Raw genomic sequence first — 15,234 nt, 5'->3', positions numbered from 1 at the left:
AGCTTGATTATAAATAAATTCTCATAACAATTAGACATTTTGGGATTTCCCTCGATATACAAAATAATTTAGATTGAATTCCTGACTTCATTTAAGTCACTGGAAGCTTTGCAATTGACTTCAATGGGGCCAGGATTTCACCCCCAGAGCTGACAATAGTTGTTCATACAGTAATTCTTCATCAGTATAATTGATATTAGCTTTTTTTCCCCTTGTTAAATATTATTACTGAAGTTTCCTGGACTCAATCCCAGCTGTATTATAGCAAGTCACCTTCAAGAAGGACAGTGGGTAAATTAGTTACTTTAAAATTAATGATGGTCACTGGTTCAGTTTCTTGAGTTACTTTTAGCATCTGATACCTTCCCACACAACGTTCAAGTATGGCAGGGCTCTCCAGACATAGGAGCACCTCTTATTGATCATGGAAGTGAAAGTCAGAAGGATTGTCTTAAACATGGGTCTCTTGCATGACAGCGGAGTAAACTACTGATACACAGCAAGGTCCATTGAGGATTAAATAGCTACTGCAAATAATTTCACCCCATCCTCTTCTATTTCCTTTATTATCAATATTATAAATCATTTATTGTTCTCAGGACATAACTTGGATTAATACACACAGTGCCCCAATGTCTCAAGAAATTCTCATTAAGGCTGGTGTGCATATGTATCACTAGCAGTATGAATATTCATACTCAGGATGCTGCTGTAGTATTGTACACACAGTGCCAACAATTTCTTCTTTTGATATTGCAGTAGCCTATTGTTTCATTTTTGTTCAGTTATATTTCTCAGACTATAGCTCAGCGACTATCAAAATTCTTAGAGAATCTTGGATGTTAACCTTGATAGTCCTTTCATGAGAAGTAGAAATTCAGAAGAATTTATGTTTACCTGGCTTACTTTATACTGAGAAGGACAAGAATATTTGATTTATTTTATTATTAGTAGTAGATAAGTGACTTTGTAGTTGCAACACAATTGGACTACAGCTGGGAGTGCCACTTGCTACATTCAGTCTGTCCCTACAGGTTCTTCTGCACAGTTATTTCCACTTATTCAAATCCTTTTTATTCCTACATTTTCCCTGGACACTTTTTCATTATGTCAATTACTAAATGATAGAATGATATGTGTGACATACTTCTGGAATCATGTGAACTTTACTATATTATATTACTATTATAATACTTAGTCCTGCCATCAGTGCAGGGGACTAGACTAGATGACCTCTTAAGGTCCCTTCCAGTTCTATGATTTTATTATTATTTTAACATCAAGCTACAGGTATGAGACAAACAGCCGTACTGGGGTCAGATTTCAGTGACCCATAATTGAAAAAGAAAATGTGAAAAACTATAAGTTGCAATACTTTTGAGATGTATGTGCAAAGCATTTTGAATTTTTCAAGTTAATTTTTAATGTACTTTTTTATTATTTTTCTAATATACATAAAACAACAATTACTTTATCCAAAGAAAATTTATATACTATATTTTTAATAGAAGTCCATAGTGCATGTCCTTCCTTTGCAATTTTAACAATGGATTAAGGGGGAAATGGAGACAATCTAACATTTTATATTTTGTTAACATTCTTGTTTTACAATACATTAATTGTACTTTGTTTTATACTATCTTAGATCATTTTGCTACAATAAGCCATTTTTCCTTTTTGCATTTACCATTGATGTATCATTATATGGTCATTAATACCAAATTAAATATATGATTATTAGGAACCTCATGTGTGCTATGGCAGGGTTCTGTACTGTGACCCTTCTTGATCAGTTGCATTTGCGGGTAGGGGAGTTATGGCCCAATTCAGTAACACCTACTGACTTCAATGGGCATTGGATCAAGATGTTAGAAAATAGATATGGCCTATAAATAGTGTTTTCATTTGGTTGATAACACAAAACCTTTGCAGCTCCATTTCACCCCAAAGAATGCTGTCAAATATCTTCTCAGGATCTGAGTGAGAGTGGGGCATGGATGAGTGAAATCGTTGAGACTCAATCCATATAAAACTGAGGGGATTATTATTCAAACTATACTACAGTTGAATCAAAAGTTTCTGATCTAGATTGGGGCCCTGTTGGATTATGCACTGTACAAACACAAAAGTAGACATGATTCCTCATTCAAATTGGAGGATATAGCTATCATTATAAACAGCCCTTCCATTTGAGTGTGTATGGCCATTTACTACCAACATTTGCCAGTTGGAGATCAGATTAGATTCCCAGCTGCTTTAAATGATCAAACAGCTTCAAGGATCAAGACTGCTTTTTTCCATATTTGCTTTGTCAAGAGATTGAGATTTTTTTTTCCTCTTAGATGTAATATCGATGCCATGGTTCATGTTTTTGTTGCCTTTCACAGAGCTATGCCTTAAATCCATCCAGAAAGTGAAACTACTGACAAATACTGTTGGCCAACTATTTGTTAATTGTAGTGTTCTACTGTGAGACCGGGAAACCAGGATTCCACACGCTTCACTGGCTGCCTGCTGGTTTCCTGGAGTACGTAAAGGTGTCCTTTCTGACCTCTAAAGCCCTAAATCATTTAGAACATGGTTAGCCGAGAGGCACCTCTTTTCTCATGCAATACTATTAGGTAGTAGGTTCAGTGAAGTCACTCAAGATGGCAGTCCTGCTTGAGAGGGAAATGCTGAAACAGCAACCTCCATGAGATCTTTGTGATTCACTCCCCTTTTACTCCAAAACAGCCCAAATGTGTTGACCTTCAAGGTATTCTACAAAAGCCCATAGATTAAACAGACATATGGGAGGGTTGAGGTTGGTGAGAGGGTGTTCTTTTGGGGATTGAAGGGGTGGACAGTTTTGTTTGCTAATAGATGTTTGCTGGGTAGGTTTTGTATGCTGGATAGAATTTGCAGCTAGTTTTGTTTTATGGTTGGAGACTGCATTTTTATTAACTGATGGCACAGTGCCTAGTACATGAGATAGGTTTTAGGGGATTTTTTTTCAGTATTTGTAGCTAGATGAATAAGGTAATCTCTTTCACATTTATATTGTAGGAAGGAATACTGATATGATTTTGATGGATACAGGATTCACACATGCAAAGTTGACAAAGGGACTAAAAGAGAAAGGCTCTTGGGGCTCTGATATAACATGCAAAGTCACTTACATGCATATTCCATGTAATAATTCTTAGATCAATTAACAGTGAGGAAGGTGCTCCCTTTGGGATACTGTGAGATGAGGTATATGAATGGCTGGCAAAGATTCTGGGTCAAAATCTGCTCTTGTTTATATTAGGCTGACAGCTAAACTCTGGTTCCTTTGAAATTAGTAGGAGTTTTGCCATTGACATAATCTGGTCCTGGATTTGTGCTTGAGAATGGAAACTGACCCTCTGACTTGATGTTTGTAGTACAATTACACATTCTAGGACTCTGTTAATCTGTTTACTGAAAAGACCTTAGCTTAGCAATACACCTGACATTTTCCATTAATTTAACTGTCCTATATGCAGTTATGACAGAAAAAAAGAACAGGTTAATTTTAGGAAAGAAACTGGACAAATCTCACCAATTTCATTGGGTGGGAATAAAATGAAATCAGAAAGAGTTTAAAAAGTAAACATGGGGCAGATGTAGAAAAATTTAAGAAAGCAGAGAGAAGAAAAACTACTGCTAACAATAATCAACTATTATTAATAATTAATAATAACAGGAATATATGAATTGCCGTATTGGATCAGACTCCTGGCCCATCTACTCCAGCATCCAGCTTCTGATAGTGGCAGCTACAAGATGCTTCAGAAAAGATGCAATAAATCCTGCTGTAGGCATATGTGAGATACTCTGTCCTCCCCTCCATAAACACTTCATAGTTACAGACTGTATTAAGCATGAAGTTTTATATCTCTTCCAAATTTTTTGTTAACATTAACTCACTAGCATTAAGTCCTTTTACCCATACAGATGCCCAAACCCTCTTTGAATCTTGCTAACTTCTTGGCCTTTAGCAATAACCCGTACAATTTATATAGCATTACAAGGGCCTTAGGTGCAGCTGATCAGGAAAATGCTGATTTGTCAAATCCCAAATTTTCTGCCTGGTTTCATGTCAGCTTGCCTGATGGTCTACTGGGGAGCCCAGGCTTCTAGGGTCTGCATCGCCAGGGCAGCCTTTCCATGCTAATCGCCTTGGAGCCAGGGAACCTAGAGTTTCCAGGATCCCTGCCATGGATCCAGGAGTCTGGCAGTCCTACGAGCCCCAGCTCAAGATACGGATCTCAGAGCACCTAGTCTCCCTGCTCTGTGCCAGAGACCCGAGAACCTGGAAGCTTTGACAGCCTCATCTTGAACCAGCTCTCTCAGAGTTTCCTGCCCTGCAAGCCCCGTCTGGAGCTAAGGTTCTCAAGCCTCCTAGGCTCCCTGCTTCACAGTGGGCGACTCCCCTGCTTCCAGGCTGCTCCAGCTGATCAATGTTGTTATGAGGGGGTGAGTGGAAATCAAACAAATGGTTCAAGTTTTTCAAAAACATAATGCTCAGAATTTCCATTTTGTGGGAAATTTCCAAATTTTTAATTTTTGTTAAACTTGTTGAAAACACTGGCATTTCCTACAGAATGGAAATTCAAAGTTTTCACCAGCTGTAGCCCTCGGTGCTTTAAAGGGATCCACAAAGCTCCTCTAATACAATCCCAGGATCAGGGGTGTGGAAAGGTGGCAGAAAATCACCTATATTCCTCCTTCCCCTGATGCGCTGAGCACTGCTCAGACACATGGGAAGATCTAGTTTGTGAGCTCCTTACAGTTGTAATTCTTATTCCTTCTGCATCTTGCCCTTCTCTTATTTGTTTATCATTCCTTGATGTTTTACATCTTAGCTAGTTTGTAAGCTCCTCAGGGCAAGAATCTCTGATTTTTCTGTCAAGTGTCAGTTGCATGTATGGTACTGTAGAAATACATAAATAAATAATAAAGAATCATAAAGAATGTATTCACAATGAGTAAGGCAGAAAAATGAAGCCCCAAACTCATACTTATAGGCTCAAGGAGTTGGATAAGAGTTTGTTGCAGTTCTTCAAAAAAGTAAACATTTGGCAGTTTAACCAAGAAGAAAATGAGTCTGACTATTCCTTTTTTTCTGGGTTTCATGTCTCAATGTTTGCTAAGCCTAACTTTCAAAAGCCAGCTCCTGTCCCCTGCAAATAAGATCCACTGCAGAATGTATACACTTGTTAAAAATAATTCAAATGAACACACAGAAAATTACTCTGTGCTGCATTGCTTCGTGAAGATCTTATACTGCTTTCAGTTAGTTGAATAGACAATGCTTTGAAGTTCCATATGAGTGCTAAGCATTATGTTAGAAACACTTTTTCATAAATGTATGATATGTTATAAAACCAGCAAAGTAATGGTCAATATTTGTCAAGGGTTTTTTTCTGTTACTGAGTTTTAAAAACTTTTTCTCATGGAATTATTTATGACTTTGAAGTTAACAATTCTATCTCTCATACTATACAAATGTCTTCCTAATAAATGTTGACTTTTAAATATGAAATAACTAAAGATTTCCTAAATAAATTATTTGAAAACTAGGTATATACAAAAGTAGCTTAATAAATGTTTGTTTATCCTTTTAATATGAGGCTTTTTAATAGTTCTCTGTATAATGACCTTACAGTCTAAATGACTTTTTTGAGCTCTGGATCTGGTGATTTCAGGGGATGACGAAGTTCAAAATTCTATCTCCTTGAAATTTGTTTCCAGAATGTTAACTGCAAAGCAAGTTATATATAGCAGTAAATGCATGCTTAATTTGTGCAGAAATCATGGTGTGATGAATACAATTAAGAGCCTCGGAGGGAATAATTATATTACTGCATAAAGCTGGTGGATCTCAAATTGCTTGGTGCCTGGACTTTAAATTGGCCTGCATTCCTGTTGTGAAAGTCATCCATAGTAGTAACAAAACTGCAGTCAGAAATGGGTAGTTTCAAAGTCATAAGTATATTTACTTGTCTATCTCCATTGTCAGAGGCCACAAAATAGAGCAACATCTAAAATCTAAAAACAAAGCTGATTTAATTAAAATGTGTGAAATCAGTTATATAAATAAAATGCAATAAATATTAAATGTACTTCAAACCACAGTTTCATGCAGAGAAAAATCTCACACAGTAATTGCAATTTCAATCCATATGTCCATAGCTAAAACCATTGGCCTAATGAAGTAGTCTTTACTCACATGAACAATCCTTGCTTGTGCTCTCTCTCTCTCTCTCTCTCACTACTCTATTGTAGGTATTTCTAAAGCGTCTATAATCTTGCTATCTAAATTCCATACAAAACCAACACATACAACACAAATCCAGAGTTTAACCAATGTAAGTTTTCCAGTGGCAGTCATTGGGATGTCTCACCTGAGTAAGGATTACTCATGTGATCAAGCAACACAGGACTGTTAAATTATATCAACAGTGAAACACAGCCGAGCCAACTGGATTAAGGTCATGTGACTTAAAATAGTTTTACAATGACAATAGTTTTGCAGCATTGCACTCCTAACTGTTCAATATATTTTTTCTATACTTTTGATCATCTAGCAATTGGCTTACAGGAGGTTCATTTGACTCTGTGACCTAAAACAGAAAGGGCTCAGCACTGCTGCTGCAGCCAATTTAAAGGTTTGAGGCTTTTAAATTTATTCCATAAACAGTGCAGCATTTGGGAGCCATTTTCTTGTACTTCTGCTGCATGGTAGGCTTGTCAACTACACTGCAAGAAACAAGAAAGTGTGTGGGTTGTGCGAGAAAAAACAACACATAAACAGTAACTGTTTTTAAGGTCAATAGATGTAAAATATTACCAAGGGAGTCGAAAATCTGAAATGGTGATTATGATGTGAAAGGTACAGGCTAAGGGCATTTTTTCTAAACTGTGGCATAAATTTCTTCATCCTGGGAAATATTTTACACAAGTCTGACTTGGAAAACCAGGTGTTAATTATTATTGTCATTTTTTCTCTGAATAAATTTTTCTGTGTCTGATGCATCAGCCATCTTGTTTTATGAAAGGATGTAAGCATAATTTTCTTTAAATGTTCTTTGATTTTTGAAGCAAAAGCATAGAGCAGCATTTCTCAAAGTGGGGTCTGCGGACCTCTGGGGGTCCCTGAGGGTACCCCAGGGGTCTGCGGGCCCCGCTGATCAACTCCTCCCACTCCCTCCTGCATTCTAAAAGTCTGGTGGCGCAGCAGGGCTAAGGCAGGCTTCGTACCTGCCCCAGCTCCATGACGCTCCCGGAAGCGTCTGACACATCCGTGCAGCTCTTTCGGGGGGGGCAGGGAGGTCTCCATGCACTGCCCCCATCCTGAGCACAGAGTCTGCAGCTCCCTTTGGCCAGGACCTGCAGCCAATGGGAGCTGTTGGGGCGGTGCCTGTGGACAGGGGCAGGGTCACTTCTTCAGCTCTGTCTCTCTCTGAACGTTCTGTGGCTGGCCCTCTGGCCAAATACCATAAAATGTCCCTTCCCTTATGGGGTAATGGAAGGTTCAAAATAAATGCCCAAATTTAAAATTCTTCTGCCCCCTCAGGCTCTCTGTAAGCACTCTGCTTCTTGGCCCTGCAGAGTTTCACTTATCTTGGTTCTTCCTCAGCAGGATTCTCACACTGTTTTCTTTCCCCACTAGGGTGACCAGAGAGTAAGTGTGAAAAATTGGGATGAGGGGGAGAAAGACAGGGCTGAAGAAGTGACCACTGGGAGGTCCCAGAGATGAGGACCCCTGGCATCACTGTGGGGTTCTGCTGAAGATAAGGCTGTGCTATTACAATGGCGATAACGTGAACAAGTAGGCACCAATATAAGACAACGCCCTGAATATTGGGCCTATCCCTATACAATTGGGACATCTGGCTACCCTATTTCGCACAGACTCTGGCAGCTTCCCTTAGGGATCCCAGCTCCTGTAGGCCCTATCTGAGAGTTCTCCAATCCCCAGGTGCCAACTCTGCTCCCTGTGAGTCATCTCTATTCCCTTTTCCCAAGGACTGTCTCTCTAGATAGCTGGCCCTTTGTTCCATGAACCCACCCCAGTATTTAACTCTACTCTTATGGCTCAGCTCTCCAGACACAGCCAGCCCCAAACTACTGAGCCTTCCCCTGCAAGCCAGTCCTTTCTCCTCTGTAGTGTCTCTCCAACTGAGTTCCCAACTTTATTTAAGCAGTCCAGTCTCTGATCCTTCACAGCTGGGGGTCAGTCTTTCTAATTAAGTTCCATCATGCCCAGCTGGGGTCCCTAATTAGCCCTGTGTTGCTAGCTCACCAGTGAGGCTCAAGGATAACTGCTAAGTCATAGGCAGGGCTGAGTCCAGCTTCCCACAAAGGGCCAGGCAGCCTGTGACACAATTCACACTGCAGTCTCCACACATGACGTGAAAATTGACTAGGGGGCCAGCAAGGTATAAAAACTCTATTTTGTTTCAGTACATTGTGTTCACACCCACTTTCTCTGTGGAATCTTTGTGCTAAAGGAGATGATCAGGCCCCAAGTATATTGTACTGTCCACCTTTATGCCCTCTCTCTCTTTCCACATCTTCACAGAGGAAAAACCTTCAGACAAACTACAATCCTTAGAGATAGATGAATCAGGATTAGCATGTGCAACATCCATTTAATCACTGTTTTATTCAACACCTTCAAATGGATAAAGCGTGTGCCCGGTGGGACTGCTGGTATGGGAAAGCAAACAATGAACATCAGATAGGCTGCAAAACTGCATAACACCACAAATATAACAGTTCAAGCAGCAAAGGATTCCATTTAAGATAAATGTGTTCACTATAATTTTCTACACGTTCATAGTAATATTGATTTCCAAACCCACTACCAACTACTCTTAATAATTCAATTCAACACAATATCTACTTTAAAATATATGCTCTAGTATGCATTTCTTCACGTGATTTTCACTTACAAGTAGAAATGACTTTCACTGCACATAAATATGTTTTCATCTTCTCAAAACTAGAATTCTTTTAAGACAAGTGTCTTAAGTCCACTGCTAAGATGTGTCTTTTAGTGAGTGCTGTAGTGTTCTCTGGATATCACTACAACGTACTGCCAGCCCTCTTTCTTCCTGGATGGTATTTGCAATGCCCAGATGCTGAGCTATGGAAATTTCCTTTCCAGCAGTAGCATCTGGCTCATTGGCAGCTTCTGCTTGCTGTTCTGTTGGCTATATTGCAGTTGTCTTTAGGCTGTGAAATGATTAGGATACTGATGTGATCTTATTCACTGGGATGGCGTTGCTTTTCGCTAACTTATGATTTCTCTTCTGTAGCATTTCCAAAAATATGTAAATAAAAACAAAGTTTCTCACGAAGACCACTACATGAGCTGGATGTGATGGAGAACAAATCCAGAGTACTTCTCCAAAGTTAAAGCAAATACCGTATGTTTTCCATGCCAACCTGGCAATTTGCTGCCAACAGGTTGGTAAAGATCTACAATTTTTAATTGAGATTCAGGATTATAGCATACAATATCTCACTGAAGATGTTGCAAACTACCATTTTCACTTGTAAACCCTATTTATTCTACATGCAAATAGGATTCATTGTGTACATAGTGTGAATGCTGGTCCATTCTCCATGCCTTATACATTAATAAAAAATCATTCCATTTCAAGAAATTTTCCATCTTTAGCATAAACCTAAGGCAATCCTTTCAACTCCAACAGGAACAGGCCCTTGATAGGCCAAATGCAAAATTATCAAATTCTATACATTTTTTCCCCCAATGTTTGCTCCAAGAGGGTGAGAGGAGATATGTAACTGTGCAACTTCATTAAAATTGAACATTTTTACTCCTTATTTCTTATTAATATGTTTTCAAATTCATAGAGTTCAAATGCACAACATTTTATAAGGATACAGAGAGATTGAGATTCCAACCCACCAGAATTTAAGGGTGTTCAGAACTGAGGTTTTAGTTAGTCACATTAAAAAGGTAGTGTCAAACGGTCTTCATATCTGAGGTTATGTTTAGATCCTCTAAAATGACTGTATGCTTGCTATCTTGTGATATTGTTCAAATTACCCAGCTGCCCAGCCATTTGTCTTTTATAATATGACATGCTGTAATCTAATAATAATGACATAATGTAAAGCAGTGCTTCTCAGCCAGGGGTCTGGGGCCCCCTCTGGGGCTGTGAGCAGGCTTCAGGGGGCCTGCCAAGCATGGCCAGCATTAGACTCTCTAGGGCCCAGTGCCGAAAGTCAAAGCCCTGCAGTAAGGGACTGCAGCCCGGAGTCCTGATCCCCACCACCCAGGGCTGAACCTGAAGCCTGAGCAACTTAGCTTTGCAGTGCCCCCTGTGGTGTGGGCTCCCGAGCAATTGCCCTGCTTGCTACCCCTTAACGCCAGCCTTGGCTTTTATATGCAGAAAAAACAGTTGTGGCACAGCTGGGCCATGGAGCTTTTATTGCATATTGGGGGGTGGAGGGGGCTCAGAAAGAAAAAGGTTGAGGACCCCTGATAAGCATCATTACATAATGTTCTTCGCTTTGTTTGCTTGGAAAGAAATATCATACAGAAGTTTTGTTTTTTACAGAGACATGCTTCCAGAATTCCTTAAAATCACTTGATTTTTATAGGTAGAAAGACCAATTACCCACAATGATTTATTCAGCAGGTACCATTCATCTTACTTATCCAAAATTCCCTTAGTCATCTAAGCACACTTCAGTGATACAGAAAGGGATCCATTTATTAGCTGGATGAAAAGTTTTAGTGTATTATAAAAGCCAAAGCTCTTTCAAGAACTTTTCATTAAGATTCCCCGATTTGTTCTGTGACTGTACACATTGCGATCCTTGTCCAGATGTGAGCTATGTCACCACTTAAGGTGACCAGATGAAAGGAACAACATATCGGGACACCGGGGGGTGGTCCGCCGGCGGAGCAAAAAAAAAACAGCCGAGTGCTGCCGGCAGAGCGAAACATCGGGACAAACACCAAAAAATTGGGATTTTATCGGGATGTCTGGTCACCCTACCACCACTGCTTTCTTCCTTTTTTAACTGATATTTTCTCTTCAATTCACATAACCTCAGTAGCATTGTTTATTTCAGTCCACCAAAAAAAAAAAAAAAGTTTACCAGCTATCCAAAAAACATATTTCGTACTAAAGGATGTACTGGGGGGAAAAAATCTTACAGTGTCTGAAAATTCCATGACCCCACAGGCTATATTTCAGATAAAAATTGCAGTCATGTAACCTCTATGTAATAAGCGAAAAGATGCCGCTGATATAAGTGAAGCAGATGGTAAAAGGTATCTGCTGACCAAACTGGAGCAGTGGGATTGAATTTGGGTAGGTCAGCTCATCTGTAATGATAATCTCAATTGTCATTACACACATCAATTGCTTTTGATGTTACTGTATATGTCATGAAATGCCTAAGAGCCGTATGGCTTTCCTTGAAACATTTAACATAAAACTGCTGAGATACTGCAATATTTGCCTCACACTTTTGAATCAAGTTTGTAAATTCCCCTCCTTAAGAAATGTATGTATCTGGTGTTATTTTATTTTAAATTAAATATGCTTCCCTTTTGTAGTGATACAAGATTATTACTTGATATATATCCAGTTTGTCTGCTAATTTACGCAAGTACTGTATAATGATATTACATTACTGTTATAAAGTTAATCAAGACTTTAATGGGACAGCTATGTTACTATCAAGGTTTTTTTTTTTTTCCTTTTACTATAATGCATGTGTTCAATGAGCTGATTATGCAGTGACAATGAATTCACTGATTACAAACATATAACAATATCTATAATATCTATATTTTAAAGAGAAAGTTAAGGGGTGACTTGATCCTAGTCTATAAGTATAAGTAACTACATGAGAAACAAATATTTAATAATGGGCTCTTCAATCTAGCAGAGAAAGGTATAACATAATCCAATGACTGGAAATAGAAGCTAGACAAATTCAGACTGGAAATAAGGCATCATTTTTTAACGGTGAGAGAAATTAACCATTGGAACAATTTACCAATGGTTGTGGTAGATTCTCCATTGCTGACAAATTTTAAATCAAGATTGGATGTTTTTCTAAAAGATCTGCTCTAGGAATTATTTTGGGGAAATTCTATGGACTGCATAATGCAGGAGATCAGACTAGATGATCACAATGGTCCCTTCCGGCCTTGAAAGCTATTAATCTGTAATAGGTAGGAACTCCAGTATTGTAAGTTTCATTTTAAAAGTGTGAAAGATCCTTTCACAAGGTAAAAAATATACGAGAGTTGATATAGCAGGGTATGTTATTATCATGGGGTTGATTGCCGGCCTTACTGTTTAGTACAGGGGTCTCAAACAAGCGACCTCCAGGCCAGGGATGGGCAAACTACACCCGCTGGATTGCCTCCCTCGGGTGTCGCGCCGCTCCCTGATGCGGCTGGTATCACGTCCCTGCAGCCGGGGGGAGGGGAGAGGAGCAGAGCGCTCCCTGTGTTGCCCTGGTTTCCAACCCCCCCCCCCCCCCCGCAGCTCCCATTGGCCGGGAACAGGGAACTGCAGCCAATGGGAGCTTCAGGGGGAGGTACCTGGAGGAGCGGCAAGCAGCGTGCGGAGCCCTGCATCCCCCCTCCCCCAGGGGCCGCAGGGACATGGTTCCAGCTGCTTCGCGGAGCGGAGCGGCGTGGCGCGGGGCCAGGGCCAGGGCAGGCAGGCAGCCTGCCCTGGCCCCGGTGTGCGCCGCTGCCGCCCTGGAGCCGCTTTAGGTAAGTGTCTCCGGGCCAGAGCCTGAAGCCCTCCTGCACCCTGCCCCCCAACTCCCTGCCCTAAGCCCCCTGCCTGCACCCCAATCCCCTGCCCTGAGCCCCTTCTGCACCCCACATCCCTCCTGCACCCCAACCCCCTACCCTGAGCCCACTGCCTGCACCCAATCCCCTGCCCTGAGCCCCTGCTGCACCCCACATCCCTCCTGCACCCCAACTCCCTGCCCTGAGCCCCCTGCTGCATCCCACACCCCTTCTACACCCCAACTCCCTGCTCTGAGACCCCTGCTGCATCCCACACCTCTTCTACACCCCAACTCCCTGCCCTGAGCCCCCTGCCTGAACCCCAAACCCCTTCTGCACCCCAACCCTCCTGCCTGAACCCTGACCCCCTGCCACACCCCTCACCCCTCCTGCACCCCACACCCGAACCTCCTGCCCTGAGCCCCCTGCCGCACCCTGCACACTTCCTGCACTCCCTGCCCTGAGCCCCCTGCCGCACCCTGCACCTCAACTCCCTGCCCTGAGCCCCCGCCACACCCCTCCTGCCCCCTCATAGCACCACTCTGGGGGCAGGGAGAGGGCGGAGTTGGGGTGGGGACTTCGGGAAAGGGCTTGAAATGGGGGCAGGGAAGGGGTGGGAAGAGGCAGGGTGGGGCAGGGCCTCATGGAAGGGGTGGAGTGGGGGCAGGGTCAGGGGCAGCGAGGGGGGGGTGTCAGTGATGCAGCCCTCAGGCCAATGAACTAGTCCTCCTGTGGCCCTCCTGGTCATTTGAGTTTGAGATCCCTGGTTTAGTACCTAATGAAGACATTTACATATGTGCAAAGTAAGTGCAAAGTGAATGTGTAACATTGCCACTCTGGTTTGATAGTATTGTACACTCACTTTGCACATGTGTAAAAGACCCAGAGTGCCAGGGAGTGAGGGATCAGGCCTTTGATTTTTTTTTTTTTTTTAATGAAATTAGTTACTCAATTTCATGAGATTTTTCTTTCTGCTGATGTTTAATTTGGAACCATGATTTATGGCTTTTTTCCTCTCAGAAAAAGGAGACAGAAGGTCACTTGAGTCATGGAAAGAACACTGAAGAAAAAATTAAAATACATAATGGGAAGATAAACTCCCTAGGAGAAACTCCTACACCAGTGATGTCAATGAAAGTGTTATTATTGCTTTCAATGAGTCAATTATTTAACCCCTGAGTTTATTAACAAACAAGGATTTGTTTTATGAAATGGGGATAATATTGTCAGTCAGCAACACAAGCTTCATGGGATATGCATCCTACATCCCTGAGCCTCTAGTCTCACAAAAATATATATCTTCCCTGAAACCTCATATTCTTCTGTTCCATTCATAACACTATATACCTCAAAGTACCAATGTTTTAACAGCAGTCTGCCCACAAATCAATGGCAAGATAGGGCAAAAAATGGAGGGAAAAAAACAGAAAATATTTCACAACCAAAATCTGGATAACTCTGACTTCAGTCTCTGGAACTGTCTGATCACAGAAGTCTTTGTAACTCTCTTTAAACATTTTCATTTAAACATCTAATTTTAAAAAGTAGGGGGTGGGGAAATTGCAATAATAAAACTAAAACTACATAACAAAAGCACTTTGATTTGAAAGAAAAACTGTATAACGAGTAGATTTTCCATTGACCAAGGGAGCATATGTGAATGCCCTTCCCTTGGACATTGATGAAAGAAAAAATTGAAAACAAAGATTCAGGTTTTGTTTGTTTGTTTGTTTGTTTGTTTGTTGTATTTCTACATAGTGCTCTGGCATTTTCCTTCTGCTTATCCAAGTCCCACTCTTGCTACCACTCTGACTCTGCACCTTATCTCATCTAGGATGCAGAGGAGAAATTTACAAACAAGGTGCACTATACAACAGCCCTCTATCCCCTCCCTCAATACATCAGATGTGTAGATAAGAGACTGCATGCCCTAAACTATTTTTTCCATTAAACGTTGTTCTATAAAGCGACAGACACAGGGACATAGGGAAAGACATGGTTCTTGCTCCAAGAAAATTACATGTTATTCTACACGTTCATCCCAAGGTGCATTTGTTACCTATGGAACACCTTTAATGATACTTATGCAGCTTTGCAGGTACTGACAAAAGACTGCATAAAAGGAAAAATTGTCTGGGAGCCAGAAGAGCCAATGTCGCACTTGACGTACAGTATGTGATAATGGGGAGGACTGCTGTAGGCACACAAATTAGGATACTCAGGTTTTAGGATCATTCTCCCATTGCAGGTTTTAGTCTATCCCCCACCCCCCAATGAAGTCTTGAACATCCCCTCCAAATTATTGCCTCTATATTTTCCATCACCAAAGACATTGGGGCAGATTCTAATCCCCCCCCCCTTTTTAAAGACCATTTCAGTGGAGGAGAAGGGCTGAACTGGCTCTCAGTGGTGCTATTTTGCTGTGC

This window comes from Emys orbicularis, chromosome 1 (assembly GCF_028017835.1).
Source record: "Emys orbicularis isolate rEmyOrb1 chromosome 1, rEmyOrb1.hap1, whole genome shotgun sequence".
NCBI lineage: Eukaryota > Metazoa > Chordata > Testudines > Emydidae > Emys > Emys orbicularis.
The sequence above is the reverse complement of the archived record's forward strand: the minus strand, read 5'-3'. Positions refer to the sequence as shown.